General features: G+C 37.4%; 1 pseudogene; it reads right to left on the minus strand.

The window, feature by feature from the left end:
• On the minus strand, positions 1 to 21918 carry LOC110344842 (transcriptional coactivator YAP1 pseudogene; annotated as a pseudogene).
• Between the last annotated feature and the right edge of the window lie 1338 nt (positions 21919 to 23256).

The following is a 23256-nucleotide window of genomic DNA, read 5'->3' on the forward strand; positions in this document are numbered from 1 at the left end:
TATCGAATTACTTAACACTTTATCAACCCATTGAATTCAGAATATAGGACATTCCACCCAAAGACAGCAGAACATTCTATCTTTCAAAATACAAAATATTCATAACAATAGACCATATTTAGGATCATAAAAAGTTTAAGCTAATTTAATAGGATTACAATCATACAAAATATTTTCTTTTTCTTTTAATTTAAAGATTATAAAATTGCTTTATTGTAAAAGCAATTCAAGAATAACCAGTTAAAATCTTATCCCCATGCTACCCAATACAAACAAGAGGCATTAAAACACTTTTACATTAGGAAAAAGGACATAAAGCAAGAAAGACCACATTAAGGCTGTGATTCAAACTCAAAGAGAGAAAGGACTCTTAGATCTCCTTCAGGTCAGTACAAAGGGTATGATAAGATCAAAGCACTGTGTCAGGTACACAATGCTGCTACAACACTGAGGTATAATTGAGCAAATTAAAGTCCAGGGGAAATGGAGACTATATATTTTTGTTTTGTGGGTATATTTAAGCGATTGAAATTTTAGCATCAACTGCCTTTAATGACAGCAAGATGGAAGACAAATCTTTACTGAAGAGAAAAACGTTTATAAAGTTTTCTGTCAAGGTCCCACTAACTCTGCACAACCCACACCCACCTTCCCACCCTCCCACTAAGCTAAAGCTACTCTGCTGATATATACATATACATATATATATATATATATATATATATATGATATGATCTTAATTTGTGTCTTACTGGCAAATTGTAGGCACTCCTTGTAAGTAGCTTTGATCTGCACTTTAACAACCATCACAACATTCTGCATCATCCATATGCTCAAAGTTGCATTCTAGGTAGAATTTCATTATTGTTCTAAAACTCAATGCATCTGCACAGTGGCCAAATTCCCCCAGACTTAATTCAAGATTGAATCTTTTTGCTTTTTTACATAAATTGTGTAGTCAATTACGATGAATGATCAACCTATGAATCATTATATACAATACAATGACTGCATTACTTTAGAGCACTGAAAGTACTTAAAATTAAAACTTCTTACTTCCACTTTTGTACTCCTCCAAATTGAAGGGTCAAAATACTTAGATTTTGTAACTGGAAAAAAAAACCCCTATCTTCCCAAGCTGAGGCTTTTCATAGAAGCTTTAGCCAGGAAAAGAGAATTTGTCTGTTATAAACCCTTGAAAATAAGGGCTTATTTTAGGAACACTGAAAGACCCTTAAATCATAGAGGGGCTAGCTGGTGCCACTATAATTCACAACCAACTACTACTTCATAGCTTCTATTGAAGAGTTAATTCATACTCATTTTGTTCCTTTTAAAAAATATTCTTTGGAAATCATTATTACTTCTGTAGACACATACTCTAGTTATATCTCTTCCTGTAAAAATAAAGGTCTAATCACGATTATCTCTATTTCTTTGCAAAATTAAGCTACCAATATACATTTATTAATCTGATCACTTTACCAGCTAACTCATGACCTTACAGTATTCTACATACTACCCAGGTCAATTTTCAGCATACAAAAGTAGCAGCAAGTCTTATAAAATCTTATTTCAACCTACTAGTATTTATTGTGTTCATTATAAATGAGACCTAAGGTACTAGAATTTACTTCCAAAACTATGGTGAAGGTAAACTTCCAAAGTTACTGGAAGGTAAACCACTAAAGCTTACTTCTGCCATGTACATTACACACCTACTCAGTAATTTCCCATCAAGACTCAAATTAGTCCAAGGAGGAGATGAAGCCATTTCTTGTTTGCCCCTTTTCAATTCATCAGATAATATTTATCATGCGTCCAGAGGCCACAGAGTAGGCCTCTAGGCACTATCCATAGTAATACCCTTTCTAGAATACTAAACTACCTCAAATAACTGTAGATTTCTCCAAGAGAATTAAACTATTTGTGAAATATAAACTATTAGCCGTGTATTCTAAATGCGTACATTCAAAGCTACCATTTAAAAAATAAAATGGAAAGTAGGGAAGCCTAAAAAAAGATACATTCTGCTATCACATTATTATAAGCACTGTAACTGTGTGAGTGAATATATATAAAAAGCAGATAATCAAGATTTAAATAAGATGGCAAAAACCAGGAAATACAGATTTTACCAAAGAACTACAATAACCTTTCCAAGCTACAATTAGAAACAGGTTCACTAATTTAGTAATTTGCCTAGGTTCTGAAAAAAGAAAAAAAAACACCACCAACAAAAAACCCAAACAAAAAATAAAACACCCACAAAAATATGCACCCAAATCTATACTAGAGTATGTGGCAATAATTAATGGATTTCCATGGAAATTGACTCATGCCTTATAAGCTCCTAAAGTAAAATCAAGGTCACTATGTGACTAATGATAGCACTAGGGGGACAAAAAAAAACCACTGAAAGTAAAACAGTCTTCAGCCTTGGTTTCAGCTATCTCTCCAAATCAGCATTAAGTACTTAAATCAGGCACATCGTTTTTTGGCTTGTCAAACCAGTAAGACATGTCTTGCCACTGGCCAAAGGCAGGTGAAGAAACAACTACTTGAACAAAGTAAATGCTGTGACAATGAAGCATTTGACTTCCAAGTCTAAATAGTTAAAATGATCAGTGAACATCTAACTGGGCAAAAGCAATGACATTCATCATCCAAACAGGCTCATTTCCCCAGCCCCCACAACGAACAGTAGTTATAGTAGCAAAAGAAACAAAAAAAAAACTTTTTTTTGATTCTTTAGGGCCAACTGTGAAAGAGGTCAGCACTATATTAACAGCAGCAATGGACAAGGAAGAGCAAAATAATGGATGAAAGAATCTTGCTGGACATTTGTTCATCTTTTTCTGTATTAGCCAGAAAAATTTAATGGGCTTATTTGGAAATTTCAGGTATACATGTCTCATCTCCTTAAATCCTTCACAGATTTAGAATTCAGTCTACCTGAGGGCTCTATAACCACGTAAGAAAGCTTTCTTTATCTAGTTTGGTGGCAGCCAAAACAGACTCCATGTCATTAAGGATGCCAGAACGCAAAGCTTCCTGCAGACTGGGCATTAGCTCCTCTCCTTCTACGTTCATTCCATCTCCTTCCATGTTCCAAGGTCCACATTTGTCCCAGGAACGGCTTCAAGGTAGTCTGGGAGACGGTTCTGCTGTGAGGGGAGGGTGCTTTCGTTGATGGTATCACCTGGATCCATTTCATCAATGCTGTTTAGGAAGTCATGTGGAGTCCGAGGGACACTGTGGCTGCTCATGCTTAGCCCACATCTGTACTCTCATCTCGAGGGATATAGGTGCTACTGTTAAGAAAGGGATCTGAGCTATTGGTCGTCACTGTTCTTAATTCCTGAGACATGCCGGGAAGAAGACACTGGAGTTTGAGTTGCACCATCCTGCTCCAGTGTTGGCAATTGGCTACGAAGAGCTAATTCCTGCCGAAGCAGCTGTTGCTGTTTCAACTGAAGTCTTTGCTTCTCCATCATCAGTTGTTGGAGACGCATCTGCTGCTGTTGGTTGGAGTTGCTACCACCCATAACATCTCCCTGTGGGCTCTGGGGAGCCAAGGGCGGTGGCTGTTTCACTGGAGCACTTTGACTGATTCTCTGGCTCATGGCTGAGGCCGAGTTCATCAAATTCTGCTGCACTGGAGGACTGGTGGGGCCTGTAACATTCATCTGAGAGAGAATGGCCTTCCTGGGGTTCTGACATGTTGTTGTCTGATCAATGTGATTTAAGAAATATCTCGGACCAGAAGATGTCTTGGCCACCTCCCAGGCTGCTGGCTGGCAGAGGTACGTCATCAGGTGTCTCAAAAGAAGACTGGTGAAGGTGTTGGGCAGCGGGCGTAGCTGCTGGGCCAGAGACTACTCCGGTGGGGGTCAACGTCCCAGGAGAAAGGGCTCCCAGCTGCAAAGACTGGAGAGGAACGAGCTGGAACATGTTGTGGAGTCCGGGCTCCTGCAGTGCCTGCATCGGTACTGGGCTGTCGGAAGTGGGATTTGGGCTCCGGCGGCTTAAAGAAGGAGTTGAGCAGCTTCCGGAGCCTCATGGGCACGGTCTGGGGCACGTTGGCCGTCTTGGGGTTCACGACAGCGTTGAAGAGCGCGTCCAGGTCGGCCTCCGAGTCCCCCGGACATGCAAGATCTGGTGGCCGCCCGGGGCGGGGGGCTGCGGAGCCGCCTGGGACGGAGCGGGCTGGCGGGCGGCTGCCCCGGGCCCTGGGGCGCCTGCTGAGGGGGCGGCTGCTGCCCGGGATCCTTGGCTCGAGCCTCCCCAACGCACGCCCCTGGCCAGGCGGGCGAAGGCTCCGCCCCGACGCCGCGCTGGAGGGGCGAGAAGAGGAGCGGGCGTAGCGCTGAGCTCACTGTTAGGGCGGGAGCTGCAGCCCCCACCCGGGAGCCTCCGCCCCTGCCCGCGCCCCTGCCCGCGCCCCGCTCCACTGGACTGGCTGGGGCTGTGGCGCCTGGCAAGGGGCGGGGAGAGGCTGGGAAGGCGGCGCCTCAGAGCTTCCCCTCAGCTCTTTGGACAGGGGCCCGACGACTCGCCGCTCCATACAAAATATTTTCTGTGAATACGACTATACTAAAAATAAGTAACAGAATAATATTAGAAAAACCCTAAGAATATTTGGAAATTGAACAAAACACTTATAAATAACCCAGGCATTAATCCAAAAAACACAAGGAAGCTGGAAGATATTTTCACGTGAAAAAAACTGAAATATATCTGAATTTGTGAAATGTAGCAAAAGCAGGGTTTAAAAGAAGATATATAGTACTAAATTTGAATTTAGAAAAGAAAGTGACGTTCGAACAAAAGACCTCGTGAATCCATGAAAGGATATCAAGTTAACTCCAAGATATGAAGAAGGAAGAAATAATAAACACAAAATTAATGCAATGAGGGACCAACGTGCAACGGAAAAAAATCAGTGTAACTGAAGCTGCTTCTTTGAATAAAAAATTCAGTGGTTCCCTGAGACTGAGGAGCAGCAAGAGAGGAGGCTGATAGGAAGTTGATCAGCACGGGATAAGTTACACTGAAGAGAAATAAACTCTGGTGATGCACAGTAGGATAACTTAAGAAAGCAATCATGTATTGTGTATTTCACAAAGTTAGAAGAAAAGATTTTGAATATGTTCACCATAGCAAAATGATAAATGAGCAAATAGATATGGCTAACCTTGTTAAACATTGCAGAATGTATAAACATATCCAAACATCATGGAATACCCCACTGATGTGTACACTTTTTATGCTTTTACATTTCAGTGAAAATTTTAATTTTAAAAAGCTGAAAAATATTAAATTTCAGAAAAAAATATGTTGACTATAAGATTAAAGCCGTAAGAAATTTTTAAAAGTCAGTAAAATTGATTATCTCCTAGCCAGCATGACGCAGAAAAAATGAGACACAAATGAGCAATATAAGAAATGAAAAAGACATTGCTGTAAATCCTATAGACAGTAGAAGATGATAAGGGAATATCAAATAAAAATCATTATGCCAAGAAATTTGAGAACTTAGGTAAAATGGGCATATTACTTTGAAGACATAAACCAACTCCAGAAAAAATTAGATTACTAGTTGCTCCACTATATTAGTTGAGTAATTTTATGTCTATTAAAGAAATTGAATTCAAAGTTAAAAAGCATTCCCCAAAGATAACTGCAATCAAGGTGGCTACAAAGGCCCATTTTATCAAACATTTCAGGAATAAACACCAATTCTTCACAATCTTTTCTAGAAAACCGACAAAGAATAAAACATTTCTAACTCATTTTATGATGCCAGGATTGTCATAATACATAAAATCAGCAAATTTTTGAACCAATTCATGTAACTCTTTCTTCATGAACTCTGATCTATTACCCCCCTTCCTCAGTTTCCAGGCTATCCTGAATACTGTAAGTTTATCATTGTGTGTACCATATATAATTTTCTACTTATTTGAAAGTCTCACTTATTCATCTAACGTAAAGTTTAGTATAAGCCCTATTTCTCACTCATGCTTATATCACAGCATCTAACACACAGTGCGTATTTGAATTCACAAATAAATGTATCATGTGTATGCTGTTTCTGAGTAGAAAATTCCCCTTTCACTGAATTTTAAAACCAGTTTACATTCACTTGTAATCAGCTATTTTTTTCAAAAACTCACTAGGTTTCTCTACAGTTTTCTAAATAGTTATGTGTTTTGATGAATATTTTTTGGATTTTCCAACCAGGGATCATTGTTTGACTAATAAATCCTTTATTTTCCATTACTCTCTAAAACTAATAAAATAAATCTCTCTGGTTTGAGATGGAAGGATATTGTTATTTATAGTCTTGTGTGCAGCAATTTCATTGTTTTATTGTATAGCTTCCTTCACCTATATCTAGATCCTTTTGGAACAATCAAAGCTCAGATTCATTTTCTTGTCTTACTATATCCCTCTAGGTGCAGATTCAACTGTTTTAAAATAGTTCTTCTAGTTTACTATTCTTGTGCTGTAACTCAAATTCTTCCAGCTATTAATTTCAAAACACTGGAGAAACTCATGCATCTCCCCGACTCTCCTTTTGTCTCTGTACTCCTACAAGAGAACTTGCTTTACTTGATATTGGGCAACTGTCTTGCCTTGAGTCCACCTCTTCATTAGAGAAAGATTCAAGTTCCCCAGAACTACACTTACGTGGAAAGTTAAATGGAAAATTCCCTTAGCTCTTTTCATGGTAAGGAGTGTTAAGTGTATTTCAAGAAGAAGGGGGTCACACACTAATAGACAACAAATACAATATGGAAATAGGCAGAGATGAAAAGATGAGTAGCTAAGACTTAATCAGATTTAAGTAGTTTTCATTGATCCCCTGGCCTAGACAAAACATCTATTCCCTTTTATGCCTCTATCAAATGAAGTTATCTTTTGTATCTGTGCATGTCTTTACATGTGATATTTTAAAAAATATTTAATTATTAGTTGAACAATTGTTCAGTGTTTCTTAACTTGCCTGGTGGTTTCCCTCTGTTAGGCCTCATAGAGTTGAGATCTTCATTGTCTTTTTCTAGGATATTGCTTAGAATTGTTTGGAGTGCTGGTTTGATGTTTATGAAATTTCTCAGGTGTTCATTGTCATGGAAATATCTAATTTCCCCATTGATTTTGAAAGATAGTTTTGCAGGATACAATGGTCTAGGTTGGAAGTTATTTTCTTTTAGGGCTTGAAATACTTCACTCCAGGCTTTCCTTGATTTGAGGGTTTGTGTTGAAAAATCTGCCATGATTCTGATGGGCTTTCCTTTGTAGGTGATTTGTTTCTTTTCTCTAACTGCCTGTAGGAGTTTGTTCTTCTGTTGGGTTTCTGGGATCTTGACTATTATATGTCTATGTGTAGTTTTTTTTTTGTCATAGCTAGTTGGAATTCTATATGCCTCACTTATCTGTGTGTCCACTTCTCCACCTCTGTCTGGGAAGTTTTCTAGGGGCTGAGAAGAGCAGAACTGTGAAATAGCAAATAAGTGTCCATTAGGGAGCTCAGAGGACCAGCTGAAGGACAGCAGCTAAAACTGGAAGGGTTTTGTCCAGACTTACAGTGAATTGTGCGAAGGTTTTGCACTAAATGCTGACTGAATTGGAATAATCTACACCATATGAACATTTAAACCTATTAATCAGGATTCTGTGTAGTTAAAAGCCTTACAGTTAGGAGAAACTGATGAGGATAGAATAAAAATTAAGGAGAATTGTAACAAAAAGAGGTCCAAATGAACAATGTGGAGAGGAAGAGAGCCCAGGCATCTGAGAAATGCCATCATCTTTTTGAACACTCCAGGGAAGCAAAGAAGATAAATCCCTGTGAAATTACAATAGCTGCTCTGAACCACATCTCCTAAAAGTTCAAGAAAGCCAATTTAAAAAAATAGCAGTAGGGAAATATCAAAGTCACATCATAGAATAAAAATGTTTCATAGGAGAAAAGAGTATAATATACAGTCAAAAATTTTTATAAATAACAAATCACACCAGAAAAACTTGCTAAAAGAACAGCTCAAAACAAACTGCTGTACTGAAGAGATAATAGGCTTTAAGAAACCTAAGAAAAAAAACAATGGCATAATTCAGGATTAGGAAAAACACATAAAGCAGATAGCAGAATGATAGCCAACCTCCAAGGTGAACTCAATGACCCTTGTCTTTTAATATTTTACTTCCTGTCATATTCTTTTTTACTGCTATAGTACTAATCAATAGAGTACAGTGGGAAACATGGCATGTGAGCTATGAGATTAGGTCATGAGAGGGTATTGCATTGTCATTTGGCCCCTTTAATCTCCTGGTCGAAGGGAAGCCATCTCCCGTGTGGAGTTCAGCACTTTGGAAAGGACAACTTGAAGAGCAGCTGAGACACCCTGCCAGTAGCCAGCACCAGCACACTGATATGCTCTAGGTACCTCAACAGTCAAACCTTGCAATTTTATCAAATCTTCAGACGACTGCCCCCTCATAAGAGACTCTGAGTCAGAATTGCTCAATCTAACAATGTCTAAATTCTTGACTCAGGAATATAGAAGATAAATTTTAGAGTTGGTTTAAGTCATTAAGTTTCATGGCAACTAATTATGGAGCAGCAGAAAACCACTACAAAGACCAAATTATTAAAAGCATAATGGGATAAACAAGATGATTGTGTCACAGGGACATAAAAGTTTCAAATAAAGGGAATTTGAAAAAACAACAAGAAAAAAGAGATTAAAAGATTCCCCAAAAAAGTGAGAAATATGAAATGTAGGTAGAAAAGTTCCAATGTGTAGATAAAGAAAATAAAAAGAAAATAAAAGAAAATAGAGCAAATACTAAACTATAGTTTAAGAAAAGAATATTATATTAAAAACTCTTGAGACTACATACCAAGAATGTACACCCACACCTAAGTATAGAAAAATATCAAACTTTAATTTTCAAATGGAAAAGGAACAAGAAATGGAAGGAGAAGGGAGGGACAGGAAGAAAAAGAACACAAGAAGGATTAAGATGTGTTATGTTAGTGCACCAACTTTCCACAATGAAAGTGGTCATTATGCACTACAAATACAGTGGACCCTTGAGTTACGACCAGCCCGACATACAAACAACTTGGGTTATGACCAGAATTTTAGTTTTAACTGATGAACAAAGTCTTCAGTTATGAGCCAAATCCCAGCTACTTGTGCTTCCAGATGGTCTCAGATACAGATTTAACCCTTAAAGAGTTCTGGAAGGAACATGACAACATCTTTTCCTGTGGGGAGTTAGTTGAGAAATCCTGGGCCAGGGTCTTTCTAAGGACAGTGAGATCTGCCTGTGTACAGGAGAGAGACTTTGAAGGCTGTGTAGAGGAGCCTGAGCCTTCAGTTGACCAACTTTAGTTACAACCAGCCCTTGCAAACAAATTGAGTTCATAAGTCAGGGGTCCACTGTATGTGCTGATAGAAATAAAAATAAAAAATAAAGATAAGTAATAAATATAAAACCTCCATGGCTTCTAAGAAAAAGAGATATGTAAGGTAAGTAAAATTATATAGCAATGTTGTATGCTTGAAGAAAATGAAATAACATGTTTCAGTTTTTTGTTTCTATGTTTTGCACTATTGGGGATTGAACCCAGGGCCTTTCCACTGAATTACATACTCAGCTCTTTTTTTATTTTTTGATTTTGAGACAGGTTTTCACTAAGTTACTAAGTCACCAAGGCAGGGCCCCAACTTGTGTTCCTCCTGCCTCAGTCTCCCAGAGTGTTGGGATTACAGTTGTGCACCACCATGCCCAGCTTATCTATCAGACATTAAGAGATATTAAGGAGTGAAGATGTGAGCCAAAGATTTTATATCTAGCTAAACTAACTCTCAAACATAAAGGCGTGAACTGTTAGCAACAGACAAGTACTCAGGAAAATTTATTCCTAAGAACTTTTCCCAAGGAACTTAGTAGAGAACATGCTTTTCTCACCCAAGATGAGTAGACTCATAAGTCTGAGAATGAGCTGCAAGCATTAAACATAGTTGCCCACAGTGAGCTGAAGATCAACAGGAAGACAGTATAGAAAGCAACGGCTATAGTTTCAGGTAACACAGGTATAACAATTATTTTTAATGAGAGAGAACATGTGAAAAGATATTTAACTGTTCTCAGTATATATAAAAGCAGTAGTATTATTGTTACTGTGGACTGTGTGTATGTAATCATTAAGTACATAATAATTGTTCAGAATTGTAATGGTAACATCCTTTGTGTCCTTGAGAAGTAGAATTTTCATTGTGAAAATAAAAAGACAGAGATATAGAAGGGATGAAATTAAACAACAGCATCAGCATGCTAAACCACACCTTAAATATGTTCAGTAAAATGCAGACTTTAGGAAAATCTATAGACCGAACAAGTTCCCCTCTTCAACAAATAAATTTGAACAAGAAAGGCATAAAGAAGGAACCTGTAAATTAAGAGATTTAACACACATAGGCATCCCCCCCATGAGTTCTAGCCTCTAAAGATGAACATTTGGATGAAATAAATTGTTAAGAAAGGCAAGCATGTAATTAATGTAAAAGTGAGGTAGTGAGCACATTTGAGGGAGGGACTAGACTGAGAATCAGAGGGAAACATAAGCATCAGAGGGGTTGATGGGAATGGTTGTAAGGTACTTGAAAAGAGATTTTTACCTTATCACAATTCATTACATTGTACATTTGCTCTATGTTTTCATTTATAATTAAATGAATTTTAAGAGTTTTGTGTTTTTTTTAATAAGAGCCTAAGAATTCAGTGGAAGCCTGGTATAGGGGCGCATGCTTATAATCTCAGCACTCTCTAGAAGGCTGAGGCAGGAAGATGACAAGTTTGAGACCAGCCTGGGCAACTAATTGACTTAGCCATACCCTATTTCAGAATAAAAAATAAAAATTGCCGGGAATGTAACTAGTGCATAAGCCCTGGATCCAAACTCCAGGATAAAAAAGAAAAAAAGAATTCAGTGGCCACAGTACTGAGAATTCCTAAATTCCTAAGTTAGTCAGAAAGTCAAATGCACCATTTCCTTAGAATCTTTTTGAATGTTTTCCTTTGCCAAACGTAATTTCTCAGATTTTCTATACATTCTCCTAGAAACCTAATTTATTTCCAATTAAATATATATCAAATAAACCAGGCTATTTGACTTTTAGAATTTCCCACTCTCCACATTTTGCTTACTTCATATTAACATTATAATATAACATGTTTTCAGGTTAATATATGATATGTATGGTCCCACTTCTTTATTCATTATATATTTATATATAATTATACATAATACGTATATATTTATATCTCAATCTTAGTCAAGTGGCTCAGGCTTCATTAGTCTTGTTTTCTTCATCTCTATAATCTGCTAACAGGACTTACTTAATGTAGTACAATGCAAAAACACTTAAACTCCAAGTAATTGCTCACAGATTTGCCTTTTATTATTGATGTGTGAAAGAAGCATACAGGATGATATGCAATTCTTCGGGTTTAGGTGGTCAGGAAATGAAGCTGTGATTACAACAGAGCATCCACGAAGAGAAAATATGTGGGAAAAATAAATTCAACTTTGCACTAATGAAATCCACACACTGACAACTATTTACTCATTGATTACCCTAAGAAAACCCTAAGATCAAATAGAGTACAGATTGTAGTTCATCTTCTGAGGTGTCAGCTGAGTGCCAGTGTTTAGACTTCCAACACGTCCAATGCAAATGCTCAGATTTAGTCCTGTCTCTTGTCACTACAACAAGGAGATTACTTAAAGTGCTTTCTGTGGGATCATTAACCTACCAATTAACCATGAGTCTTTGATTTGGTCATTAGCTACCCTATAATTAGTCAAACATACCAGAAAACTGGATAACAGAAATCTAGCTAATGAGTACTCTGCCCCAGTTGGACCAATGTCACTCATAATGGAAAGAAAACAGCATCGATGATTATGCAGCTCATCAGGACTTTCTGTTCCCATCACTCACTCTCATCTCACCTTGCATAACTTAATCACCACATGAATCTTCAGGTGTGACCATCTTTCTTCTTTGCAGTACCTTTAGTACTTTCACTGTTCACCCGCCACCGTGTAGTAATCAGGTATTGTAATGTAGTGGCTGTCCATTTCTGATAACCTAAACTCACTCCTGAACAGTTTATTTTGAAAATTCACGCAATGCAAAGTGCAGCCCAGCCCCTTCTGTAGCACACATGATCAACCCAACCAGTTACTGCTGCAAATCATTTATGATTTGCATTTAACATAGATCACGATAAGACAGCATTGAAGAACTGATAATTTGCCTACTGGTTCATACACATCATCAATCACATATTTGAGTATGACGAACTACTACTCGCATCTTTAGATCACTCTATTTTAATGACTTTTTCTTTTTGCTCACTATTCTGTATTTTAAAATATGTGATTCTGCCAGGCGTAATGGCATATGCCTGTAATCCCAGCACTCAGGAGGCTAAGGCAGTAGGATCGCCGTGAGTTGGAGGCCAGCCTGATCTACATAATGTGACCTTGTCTCAAAAAAAAAAAAAGTGATCATCTCACCTATCATGTTAATGTTGTTTATCTTTTATCTCCATATCTTCTCAACCTTCCCTCTCCTATTAGTCAGCAAATATAATATTTAAAAAACATGAACCTAAAAGTATTCTGTCCACAGGCTAACGTATTCTCCCATTTTAGCCTATCATTTTGTCCACATTAAAATGAAGGAAATGTGAAGTCCATAATCAGTGACTTGATTATTGGTCATAGGGAGAGTAATGAAGAAACCCGGTCTAGAATATAAGGCTCCAGGTTAGATTTCAGTGCTACTTACATGACACTAAGCCATAGGAATTACTCCAAGTACACAGTACTACATTTTACTGCACCTTTTATTGTTGAGAAAAGATTTGGGGAAATACAATTTTAAAATTGTCTTCTCCTGGGTTACAGAGCTACTTTCTCTCCTTGAGATAAATTGATATCCCTGGGGACTAGGAAAAATCAGACAGCACAGTTGGCTAATAATCTAAGAGAGAAGCATATTGATGTTCACTTTATTGTTCTACTTTTGAGGAGTTTTAAATTTTAAAAGAACCAATTATACATTACTATAATTTATAGCTTCGATCTAATTCAAAGTAATTCCTTATAGGGCATATGACTGAGAAAAATCACAGATATATTTAAAGAATATGGTGTATCTCATGAATTATTGGGGAAACAAGTGGGTTTTAGATACAAATGTTAAATTAAAGCCTTACAGAAAAATATACTAGAAAATTTTAATGTAAAATCACCCACCCATAAATTACAAGATTTTCTTTGATAGAGATAAACAGCATAGAGAAGATATTTCTAAGTACAAATAGATGAAAGAAATAGAGAAATTTTAAAGTATTTTATGTTGATGTCGCTTAGCTTTGATGTTTTTCATGTTTTCAAGCAAGAAAAAGAAATCTTGATTTCAAAATTAAGACAGGCTATCAGAGAACAAAAACAGAGTCTTTGACTGCTCTGTATGCTATTCATCAGTGTTTCCAAAACCAGGTTCACACACCAGTTGAACACAGACTCGCTCTTGAGTGTGTGTTAAGTGTGAATATCTAGGGCCCATGGAAGACCTACCAAATAATAATGAGACATAGGCCCTTGAATTTGTATTTTTGTTCAGCAGCATAAGTGATATTTTTAATGAAAATCACACTAAGGACAGTAATGAGGACAGAATGGCTATTTAATAAATTATAACTGGGTTAATTAAACTAAAACTGTGAATCAAATAAAATACTCCCTCGACATTTGTAATGACCCCCCTTGGAATAAAGAAAAGCCCACACATTTCTAGGCTTGACGTTCCAGACCCTGTGTCAACAGCCCTCGGGTCTGGCACATCTTGTGTCATTTGTCTCTGCTTGTGCCTACACGCGACTTCCCCCAAGACTCCACCTCCAGCTAAGCATCTCATGCCACAGTCATCTGACTATTCACTGAGACTGTAATGTATTTGGAATATTTTTTTCCTTTTGTATGATTCTTCCTATTTCTATTTCCTTATGCAATTTCTTCTTCCAGCATTAAGTCCCACTCTCTACAGCAATCTGTTCAAATCTCATTCAAAGTTCAGAACTCTGAATATCAATTCATTCTCAGACCCTACTTGACCCTCCATTGGCACTTTGTACTTCTACTAAGACATACATCATGCTCTGCCCTGTCAGAATCATTTGTAAGTCATGTGTTTGTATGAATATGCAGCTATATGGGCTCTGCAGGTATTATTCCATATTTTTAAACACCAATTTATCTAACATGCTATTTTATTTGTGGTGATGCCCCATACTTGTTCGTTGAGTTGCCTATGATCAAATTATCTAAGTTTTTCATCTTTTATGTACCATGCCTTCATTTTCACTACCAAAATTTAGAGGGATTCTTAAGGAATATCCAGTCTTTTAATTCTTATAATAAATTAATGTCTAATCTGTGTCATAAATAACAGTTACTGTGACTGAGCCATTACTTACACTATAAAAGGCAAAGACCGTGACTTTTCACTCAAAATTTAATGGACTGTCATTGAAGGCTTTGGTATAAGAGGAGGACGTGTTTCAACTTCCTTTTAAAACAATTTCTGTGGCTTTCTGTTGAACGGAAAGAAGAGAGGCAAGGGCTGAAAGAAGGACAATCATTACTGGAATCACCCAGGATGAAGGCAATGGGGACTGGGATCTGGGGTTTTGCCATGGGAGATGTAAGAAGATGTAAGAAGGCGTTCTGGATATATTCTGAAGATTGGACCAACAGGATTTTCTAATGGACTGGATATGGCATGTATAGTAAAAAGAGGAGTAAAATTAATTTTTTTAACTGAGCAATTGAGAACTGGACTCACCACTAGCTGAGATGGAAAACACTTGCAGGTGGTCCAGACTCATGTAGGAAAGGAGAACATTCTCAGACTATATTTGAATTTATTTAATCAAGAATAATAAATGTTGGCACTTGAATTATGTGGCCTAGAGTTTGAGAGAAATGACATCATTGGAGATGATTTAAGTCATGGAAGATGAAAAAGTAAAACCGGTAGGGCTGGGGATTTAGCTCAGTGGTTCCTCCACCTGCCTTACAAACACAAGGTCCTGAGTTCAATCTCCAGTACCAAAAATAAAATTTAAAATTCAAGTAAAGCCAGGAAAGGGGACAAAGAAAAAGCAGACATGATTGATATAAGACAGCAAGAAAAGTGGGCACCTAGTAGACAAATGAACAGACAAGAGAAGTGCTCCAACATGTTACTTTTGTTAATAAGACATGTTAGATAAAAATTTAGAACTGATTGTTCAATTCACAAAATGGTGGCTCAGGAATGCAGCTATCAACTGGTCTTGGAAATAAAAGCCTTGTAAGAGTATATTTTTTAAAAATAGGAGCAGAAGTAGTAGATATAGTTGATAGAATCAACCTTATGAAGAGTTTTTCTACATAAAGGTACAAAGAAATGCAGCAGTAGCTAACAAGAGAAGTGAAATCATGAGTTTTTGTTTTATGTAGCAGAGAGAGGTAATGAGAGACAAAAGGAGAACTCCTTCAGATGGTCAAGGAGCTGGACTCTAGTGCATTGGTGGGGAGACTGACATTAAGTGGGCACAGACATTGTTCACAATCGATGACAAGAAGGAAGACAGAGTTATGTGACCACTGCAGAACAGAGATTAAACCTGAAGAGTAAGAGCAACAGTGAAGAATTTAGTCGAAGGGCCTAGGCCAGTCTCAACAAAATTTACAGAACTGTTCCCTGGACTGAATTTAGGAATTAAAACTTCAGTAATGTCTAGAATCATTAGTCTCGAAAACTTCAAATCTTCTATCTCTGACATCTAGAATATTTCCAGTACTTTAAATCTGAAAAATCCATTTCCATGATCTCCCATTTGCTTAGGGATTTACAGAATATCTATTAGTATCTACTCTGTATTTTTAATAACCTAGAAACAGTATGCGAACCCTGGAGGATTAGATACAAGGCTTCCAGATTTGTCACTCATGATGATTTCAGGCTGGGAATGAAGGAAGGATCTTCATCCTAGGAGCACCACTTGTGATACAAGTATAATGAGATGAACAATGAATTCAAGCAAACCTTCAAGATACAGCCTGGCTATTAACTCCAGATGGGGGCAGCAGAACTCAGTTGTACTTTTTAAGATAATGAATGATCTCTCAGCTCATCTCTGACTCTGATAAAGTATTGGACAAAGATTCAATTGCAAATTGGATTTCATATAGCAAATGGATAAATGATAGCCTGAATTCAGAGAGAGCAAAGAGTAAGCAATTTCTGAGGAGGCATGAGTTGAAATTCAGCCAGAAGGCTGATTTCAACAAGTAAGAAAGATGTTTCAGGGCTTCTGGGGGTGTCATGTGAAGTTCTATAAGTTTACCAAGCTCAGCAGCATTAATTAAACTTAATTAAAATTAGCACATTAAAAATTAAATGCTTGCCATTTGAAGAGCAATTTTATTTTTTTATAAAATTAAATCTCCCTGTACATAATGATCTGCTACTATGACTTACTCTGAAGAACCTATTTTCGGCAGTTACTGTCATGGTAAAAGCTACTGTGAAATAATGCCCTTTCAGAAAACCTGCATTTATATACACTCTCTTTACTGCATATTAAGAAGTATTTGTTAAATTCATTTTAGACAAGAAGAAAGGAGAAATAAATAATAAATTCAGTGCTAAACACTGGAGCTGAAATTCCATCTCTGAGGTTCGTTCAGGGTGCAATTTGTGACAGGTAATTCAATTTTTTCTGATTTGCAGTTTTTATTTAACCTGGATAATAATCCCTGTCATAACATTGTTATTTTTCAGGACTTAATGAGACAAAGTATATAAGATCACCTACCATTTCCAATAGGTTGTAGATATTTAGTAGGTTTTAGTTGATCCTACATCTAAGAATGGCTCCTTGAAAAAAAATGCTTCAATCAGGGGTGTGCTATTGGGTAAGAAATTGACAGGAAGAAGGTGGGGGTGTTTCCTTGGTTTTATGCCTTTAAGTGTTTGGGCTTATGCCGGTTCCATCCATTCCAGACTCTTTATCTCAAACCTGAGCTAAACCCAACTTTCCTCTCCCCAGACTCTTCTTACTTAAAGCCTCCAGCTATTAAAAAAGTCACGTACCATCATGAGGATTTATGGCACGCATCTGAACATGTTATTTGGAGAGTGATCTGATTAAGAATATGAGGGCAGATGTGTGTGGGCGAGAAGGGACAGGCAGTGTTGTATGACCCCGTGCTTGACATCCTCCACAGAACAGCACTCTCTGCCTGTTTTGTTGCAATGCCTTTTAAACAGCAGAACTGCCTATTGCTGGAGATGCAATTTCACTTCATGCCACAGTGTGCAGCGTCATGCCAAATCCTGTCAACGCACCACTCTGATGATAGTATTAGGAATGAATTAGATGTCAAAGAAAAGGGGCATATATTAAAAGTGTTGTCAGTCCTAAATGATGAAAGATCCATCCAGCTATTAAATTCAAGCCAGAAAACTCAATTTCTAACTATCCTGGATATATAGGAAGGGAGAGGTAGAGAGTGGAGCAGGGTAGGGTGAAGAATCTGTTGAGCACCTATACTACATGCTAGCAGAGGCCAAACACATAGTCTCACCTGATTTTCCTTCTTTAACCACCTGTTTTGCTAACATATTCTAAACTATGAAATGTGTACTATTTGAAACAACTCTGAAAACACTCATAGATTTTGAATCTCTGTAGATTAAAATATTATCTCAAGATTTCACAAGGTTGTCTATGTGAACATCATTCTCACAGATTGTTCAATAATAGTGTGATTAAAAAATTCAGACCATTGGCCCACTCTGATCTTGTTACTCCCCTTCCCAGGATCATTGTCCTTGGTCTTACAGATACACCATTATATGGTGTCCTTTGACTGCTAACCAAAAGCATCCTGGAAGAGGAACCCATGAACTCTTCTTGCTCTTGCTCTTTTTAAAGACCTGTTTAAGCCTTTGCTGGGAAAATCCATAGTAAGGATTGGGGTCTTCAAGGGAAAGGGAAAGTGTGAGTTAATTTCAGTTCGTGCAACATGACTTCTCATGGACTTTGGGAGAAGGGTGAGCAGTCAGCTCCCCTTTCAAGTGAGCAAGATGTAAAAGATATGAGGGAGAAAGATTTTCACTTGGACATTATATTAATTGCCCAAAGCCCATGTACAAATTACCATCAACTGAGGGACTGAAATCAACACACACTAATTTTCTTACCTGTGGAGACCATTAGTCCAAAGTCAAGATGTCAGGAGGACCTGCCATCCACTGCAGAAGAGAATCCTCCCTTGCCTCTTCAGATGATCACAGTTACTGCTTGGCTTGTGGCTGCAAAACTTCAGTCTCTGCTTCTGTCTTCACACAGCTTTCTTGCTTTGTCTCTCTCCTCTTCTTTTCCTTTTATGTCTCTTATAAGAACACATCTCTATGGATTTATGTTCTCTCAGGTTAATACAGAAAGAGCTCATTTTTTTTTCACTAGGGCACCACCAGAAGTAAATTCAGGCACCAGTGAGATGAATAAGAAGGATTTATGTGTATGTAACTTAAAGGTAGGACTGTTAGAAACAAATCACTCCCACCTCCACTCACATAGTTAAGAGGTCCCCATTGCCTTGGAATATGACAGAAAGCTACCTGCACCTTATATGAAGTTCTTGATACCCATTTGTCCCTTTTATCCTTTGCTGTCATCCAGCAAAACAAATGCATTTTTCAAATTGATGCAGCCCCACTGCATCCTTGTGTTCAAAATCGCATCCTTTGTGTACCTTCAATACAATAGTGATTTTGCTATGCTTGCAGCTCAAATACTGTGAGTTCATTTCTCCCCCAATTACCACATAAACAGTAGATTATTTTGAAACAAAAATGTTGTGCATAATATACCATATATATATATAATATACCATATATATATATATACACATATATGTATATGTAAATGTGAGCCTGATGAAATTACCACCTTAGTTGAAATTGGAAACAACTTATGAAAAAACATTGCTCTCTAGATAAAGAGACTTCAAGGTGTTTTCCTAAGACCACAGACCTAGATTCAAGCATTTCTGGACTAATTCTATTTTTTTTCTTTTTATTAGCTGTGTAATCCTATACAGAGTTCTCCACCCCACCAGTCCATCTGTTTTTCTCATTTAGAAAATAGAGCTTTTAATATCTATTTTATACTCTTATGAGAGTTACAAAATACCATATTGGCATATAAAATGCATAACTATAATTATCATAGAGAATTTGAGAAAGTTATATTATCATTTCTAACTGAAAACCTGAATTTTAAGTTGCTCTCAAAAGTCAACAGAAGTACCATTGGACCTCCATATCCCAGGTTCTGTGACTGCAATTATGAATTGAAAATATTTTTTAAAATTGAATTTGTGCTGAACATGTGCAGACTCTGTTTTCTTGCCATTATTACCTACATAATACAGTATAACAATTACTAATATAACACATACGTTGTATTAGGTATTATAAGTAAACTAGACACTATTTTTTAAAATAAAATAAGAGGATGTGTGTGGGTTATATGTAAATACTATATACCATGTTATAACAGAAACTTGGGCATCAGTAGATTTTGGTATACATGGGACATCCTGAAATAAATGTCTTGAATACTGAGAGATGGCCATAGTTTGTAAAAATCATTTTCTTTCTCATCAGCCTAAAGTTTTGCCATGTAAGAGAGAAAATAACCATCTGTCATTTACATTTTTTGGCTATGAATTCTTAGGGACCACCAAAGACATTCTAGCTATGAAGAGGTCTTATTGCAGTATACTCAAGATTAATGATATATTTCAGATTCTCTTATTCTGATTTTCCAAGGTGAGTGATCTGCTCTCTTCAATATCTCACAGATTGTCCAACTGAAACAATGTCTCCATAATGTCATCTTCTCTTTGTTGTTTAGTTGAGCAGAATATGCCCACTAATTACATTTTCCCTTTACATTTATAACACTTATATTACATTTATAACACCTGAACTAATTAGTTTAAGAGTCTTTGATTATTGCCATTATTGGTGCTTTAAAAGAAATAAATGAAAAGACGTTTGTAAGGATGAGGCATTTAGTGTCACTAAAGGAACTGGACCAAAAATTTCTAATTAGTTCATTTCTATAATTACAGGTTTTCTGTAATATTTTAAACAGTCACAGGGATTAGGCTAAGGTTTTGCTCTGGGAGGGACTAGGATGGCAGCTAGAGCTAATCATAGGGAAGACAGACACCTGATTGAGTAAAGAGTCAACAACATTGAATCAGGATGAAGTACAGTTGTATCTCTAGGCCATCGATGAAAGTCCTACTTCTGGATATGACTTGTCATGGTAGAATGAACATGAAGTTTTGAATCAGATATGTCCACAATAAATACTGGGCAGCCATGAAAGGAGAAAAAGAGCAATGTCTACTACTTTACAGAAGATAGCCGGTCCAAGAGAAAAAATATTCTACTCAGAGACCCCAGAGATGGACGATGAGACAGATTAACCAAAGGATGGCATTTGAAACAGTAACAGATATGGGTACAGAAGATACTGAAATGATGGCAGACATAAATACAGACAAGGGCTCTTCACTAGATCAAGAAAAACAGAAGAGAATGGAGATGCATGACTACTATGGAGTACAGGTAAGAATATAATTTTCAGAAAATATTTAAGAATTCAGCTTAACTGCTCACAATAATTCTGCTATTTATTGAAGTGACTACAGAGATATCTTCTTTACCCTCTAAAGCCAGTTGAAATATCCTGCTCCCATCTTCTTCAATTATACTTATTCCACACTGCCCTTTCTTACTTCTTAGAAATGACTGAGCAAAGCTACATCCAAAACTGGCTCCAGGGCAAATAGAAAATTTAACCAGTAGGATAGGTGGTTAAATATAAAATATTACACTTATGGTTCAATTAGGAATAGAAACAAACATAGCTTCTAAAATCTTCTCTGAAAAATGCATGAATAAAAAAGGTCTTTAGATTTGTTTATGCTTTAGACTTGTTTTCTTACAATTTTAATTCAGAGAGTGACAGAGAGCAAGAGAGACAGAGAGACAGAGAAAGAGAGAGACAGAGAGAGAAAGTGAGTGATTACAAATAGACATTGTCTGCCCCAGGCAGAGCCTAAAGATGGCCCTTCGTCTCTTCTCTGCTTCCTCTCTCCCCTCAGCTCCGTTTCTCCTCCCTATTCCCTTTCTCCTCCATAGATTAGAGAGTCAAACAGACTGTGACTGTGTCATATTGTAGTCCCTGGATGGCACAGCCTGGGAGACAGTTACATTATATCCTTCCCTGTTCCCTTCCGACCCATGCCCTCATCATGAAACAATCACACTACATTAGGCTGACAAGCTATAGTTCTACCTGGACCCAGCTAAGAGGAATCTTGGTCGTCCTCATCTTTCTTCATCCCCCACCACTGTCTCTGGCTTTGGACCCTACTAGGCTGTGTGGGTTGGAGCAGTTATCAGATTATAGAGGATGGTAACAGCATAAGAGCCTGTGAGCATGTCTGCATTGGCTGGTCTCTAAAGAGTCCTGGCAAGCAGAGGATTCTAGCCCTTCTGTAGCCATTTCTGCTACTGGAACAAATCACCAAAACACACTGGGCCTCTGGAAAAGAAGGAAGCTAAGCGAGACAATCTTTAACTGACGTGCAGTGTTGACAATCTGACACTCAATGGGCATTTCTTCAACGCCTTTTTTCATTTTCACATATTCAACTCTAATCTGAATTGGATGCCTTGCTGCCATAGGGAGTCTGACTTAGGAAGGATGATTATTCTATGTGCAGCAATCCGGAGCCGGTGTCTGCCATGAGCATCTGTTACCACTCAGGTAAGAGGCTGCAAAGAATCTCCGCCTCTCAGACATGTGTGGCTCTGTGTGCTGTGTGGCAGGAATAGGAGAAAGGGTCAATCAGCTAGAAAGAATGAAATACTTGAGAAGATCATGAAGTAACCCTCCTCCAGACACGTCATAAGATAGAAAAGGAGGCACAGACTCAAGGAGCTGTCATCTGAGAAAAATGTGGAAATGGAAAAAGAAGCCCTTATCTTTGTGTTCTTTGTTGTCCACAGAATCAGCTCACTCATCTGCTAGAGGAGAGAATACAGGGTCCATGTGCACAGGTTTCCGGCAAACATTGGCAAGGATTGTCATTCTGCAGTGGGAAGACAAAGTGACTCTCAAGAGTTAGTATCAACATTTGGGTTTTAAATACATCTCTGTGTAATTTAGAATGAAAAGTACTTGAGAAAATTAAGAGTTAAAGTTCCACTAAACATTTTTAAGCCCTCAGAAAAAGAATCCAGGCTGAAATAATCATTTAACTTCTATAAAATGGTGAGAAAGAAAATCAAAAAGCAGAGAAATTTCATAGGCACAGGAAGGCTTAATATATTCTTACAAACAGAGTGAATGAAATTTTTTAAATAATCAAACAAAATATCTATTGAGTCCCTCCCTCTACCAGCCATTATAGCATAGTTTGGGGAAAATAAGTATAAATAGGGTCTCTGTCTTCATAAAGCTTATAGTCTACTGAGGAAGCCAGATATTGACTAAAGTTTAATTTTATGTTAAACTCTGATTTGTGCAAATAGAAAATACAGAAGACTAGGAGATCAGTATTATAAAGGAATTTGACCTAGTAAGCAATGCTGGGGGTTGATTTCCTAATGAAATATTGAGTTGAGATCAGAAAAGTAAATAGTACTTAAGTAGGAGAGGAAAAGAACGAATGAGAAACAGTGTATGCTAAAGTCCTGTAGTAGAGGATGATGGATTTGTTGAAACTGAAGAAGCACAGCTGAAATATAATGTAGCTGAAGTGAAGAGAAATGGTGGGGGAAGAGGAAGAGAGGGAAAAAAAAACCAAGATTAGTCTACAGGGAAAGGCAATGGCAAGGCATAAGAGATGCAGGGGCCGATTTAAAGAAATTGGTCCTTGTCCTAAACCTTACAAGTGTTGAAAGCTGAAAGTGAGGAGGTTTTGTCAGTTTGTTTTGTTGTTCTGTGTGATCAGGGTTACTTTACATAAAATATTTCAATCCTTATGTAAAATAAAATGAGACTATTGTTTTTTAAAAA

The sequence above is a fragment of the Heterocephalus glaber genome, unplaced genomic scaffold, assembly GCF_053883595.1.
Source record: "Heterocephalus glaber isolate CG9 unplaced genomic scaffold, H.glaber_assembly_v1.0 deba00001773, whole genome shotgun sequence".
NCBI lineage: Eukaryota > Metazoa > Chordata > Mammalia > Rodentia > Bathyergidae > Heterocephalus > Heterocephalus glaber.